General features: G+C 48.2%; 1 non-coding gene across 1 annotated transcript; it reads left to right on the top strand.

Moving 5' to 3' along the window:
• The first annotated feature begins 1962 nt into the window (after positions 1-1962).
• On the top strand, positions 1963-2085 carry LOC143276327 (5S ribosomal RNA). Its single transcript, XR_013053551.1, has one exon. It is a non-coding gene; the product is annotated as a 5S ribosomal RNA (ribosomal RNA).
• Positions 2086-3306: the final 1221 nt, after the last annotated feature.

The raw sequence follows: 3306 nt of genomic DNA on the forward strand, positions 1-3306 counted from the left end.
TGACTACACTTCACTTCAAGGTGACTGCACTTCACTTCAAGGTGACTGCGCTTCACTTCAAGGTGACTGCACTTCACTTCAAAGTGTGCGCTGTCCATTCAACCAGCCACAAAAATAGTGACTGCGCTTCACTTCAAGGTGACTGCACTTCACTTCAAGGTGACTGCACTTCACTTCAAGGTGACTGCACTTCACTTCAAAGTGTGCGCTGTCCATTCAACCAGCCACAAAAATAGTGACTGCACTTCACTTCAAGGTGACTACACTTCACTTCAAGGTGACTGCGCTTCACTTCAAGGTGACTGCACTTCACTTCAAGGTGTGCGCTGTCCATTCAACCAGCCACAAAGATAGTGACTGCACTTCACTTCAAGGTGACTACACTTCACTTCAAGGTGACTGCACTTCACTTCAAGGTGACTGCGCTTCACTTCAAGGTGACTGCACTTCACTTCAAAGTGTGCGCTGTCCATTCAACCAGCCACAAAAATAGTGACTGCACTTCACTTCAAGGTGACTGCACTTCACTTCAAAGTGTGCGCTGTCCATTCAACCAGCCACAAGACAGTGACTGCACTTCACTTCAAGGTGACTGCACTTCACTTCATGGTGTGCTCTGTCCATTCAAACAGCCACAAGACAGTGACTGCACTTCACTTCAAGGTGACTACACTTCACTTCAAGGTGACTGCGCTTCACTTCAAGGTGACTGCACTTCACTTCAAGGTGACTGCACTTCACTTCAAAGTGTGCGTTGTCCATTCAACCAGCCACAAGATAGCGACTGCACTTCACTTCAAGGTGACTGCACTTCACTTCAAAGTGTGCGCTGTCCATTCAACCAGCCACAAAAATAGTGACTGCACTTCACTTCAAGGTGACTGCACTTCACTTCAAAGTGTACGTGTGCGCTGTCCATTCAACCAGCCACAAAACATCAACACTTCCACACCTCACAACACACGTCCACACCTTACAACAACACACGTCCACACCTTACAACAACACACGTCCACACCTTACAACAACAGACATCCTCACCTGTACAACAACACACGTCCACACCTGTACAACAACACACGTCCACACGTCCACACCTGTACAACACACGTTCACACCTGTACAACAACACACGTCCACACCTGTACAACAACACACGTCCACACCTTACAACACACGTCCATACCTGTACAACAACACACGTCCACACCTGTACAACAACACACGTCCACACCTGTACAACAACACACGTCCACACCTGTACAACAACACACGTCCACACCTGTACAACAACACACGTCCACACCTTACAACAACACACGTCCACACCTTACAACAACAGACATCCTCACCTGTACAACAACACACGTCCACACCTGTACAACAACACACGTCCACACCTGTACAACAACACACGTCCATACTTGTGCAAAACACGTCAAGGCCTGCACAGAATGCAGTCAAATGAGGGGCAAAAAACCCCCAGACTTGTGGCATCACTGAGGATGAAACCCCAACCTCGTGGTACCGTTCTTGGTGCATGCACCCACCGGACCTCAGGCCACCCTGCAGGGAGAAATGTAGGGGTGGGAGGGGGTAGGTGTGGGGGATTGGGGGGTGGGGAGAGACTGTGTGAGTCAGTGGCACTGAGGACAGCCTGTGTCACGGCCTGACAGTCACGATCACTGACCTGTGTGTGTCCATGTCTTCCTCAAGCATTCACGCTATTGCTACAACCACCACACCCCCACACACATCCCCCTCCCTCTCTCTCTCTCTTTTATTTTATTATTATTATTATTATGCTTTCATTTTATCAAATATTGTGTAGTGTAGACCCTATTCAGGGCGGGGACTGGATGTAAAAAAGCACACCAGTGCTTATCTATTATCCTCGAAATAAAGAATTTGTCTTGTCTTGTCTTGTCTTGTCTCTCTCTCTCTCTCTCTCTCTCTCTCCACTCCAACGGCCATACCACGTTGAAAACACCGGTTCTCGTCCGATCACCGAAGTTAAGCAACGTCGGGCCCGGTTTACTAGTACTTGGATGGGTGACCGCCTGGGAACACCGGGTGCTGTTGGCATTCCTTTTCCTCAAGGCCTGACTAAGCGCGTTGGGTTACGCTGCTGGTCAGGCATCTGCTTGGCAGATGTGGTGTAGCGTATATGGATTTGTCCGAACGCAGTGACGCCTCCTTGAGCTACTGAAACTGAAACTGAAACTGTCCACTCCATCCCTCTTTCTCTGCCTCTCTCTATATCTGTGTCACACACTCTCTCTCTTTCTCTCTCTGTCTTTTTTTCTCTCTCTCCCTCTCTCTCCACACCCTCCCTCTTTCTCTGCCTCTCTCTATCTCTGTGTCACACACACTCTCTCTCTTTTTCTCTCTGTGTGTCTCTCTCTCCTTCTCTCCACTCCATCTCTCTTTTTCTGCCTCTCACTGCCTCTCTCTGTCTCTCTCTCTTACTCTCTCTCTCTCTCCACCCCATCTCTATCTCTCTCTCCCTCTCTCTCCACTCCATCTCTCTCTCTCTCTCTCTCTCTCTCTCCACTCCATCTCTCTTTTTCTGCCTCTCACTGCCTCTCTCTGTCTCTCTCTCTTACTCTCTCTCTCTCCACCCCATCTCTCTCTCTCTCTCCCTCTCTCTCCACTCCATCTCTCTCTCTCTCTCTCCCTCTCTCTCCACTCCATCTCTCCCTCCCTCTCTCTGTGTCTCTCTCTCTTAGTCTCTCTCCCCCTCTGTCCACTCCATCGCTCTCTATCCATCTTGTTTTTATATTCCATTTTAATGTGATTTGATTTTTGTGTGTGTTTTTTTAAAAGATGTCACAACAATACGATAAATTCTAAGAGCTATACAAACAACACACAAATAGAATATTCCAATCAAGGAAATTCAGGCAGGAAAGATTTGACCGAACAAAACGACAAAGGAGCTCCAAGACAATCTCATCATCATCATCCCCGGTTCCACTGGGGAAAAAGGGAGAGTTGCGTCTGCGTGGTTTCTTTATTAACTCTCTTCATACGATCGGCGAAAGAGACGACGTTAACTCACTCCGTACGGCCAATCCTCTCTTCTCCTCTACACAGACACCTCGGATGTCCAGTGGGTGTCTGAATGACGCAACTTTTAGCTTCCGTCGTCAGAATTGGGGTATTCTTTGTCAACATTCACCTCTTCAGTGTAAGAGCCTTCCGCTTGTACTATTTTTGATGGTGGTAATTGGGGTGAAACGCTGTTAACGTCGTCTCTTTCGCCGTTCGTATGGAGAGAGTTAACAGCGTTTCACCCCAATAATC

The sequence above is a fragment of the Babylonia areolata genome, chromosome 31 (genome assembly GCF_041734735.1).
Source record: "Babylonia areolata isolate BAREFJ2019XMU chromosome 31, ASM4173473v1, whole genome shotgun sequence".
Classification (NCBI taxonomy): domain Eukaryota; kingdom Metazoa; phylum Mollusca; class Gastropoda; order Neogastropoda; family Buccinidae; genus Babylonia; species Babylonia areolata.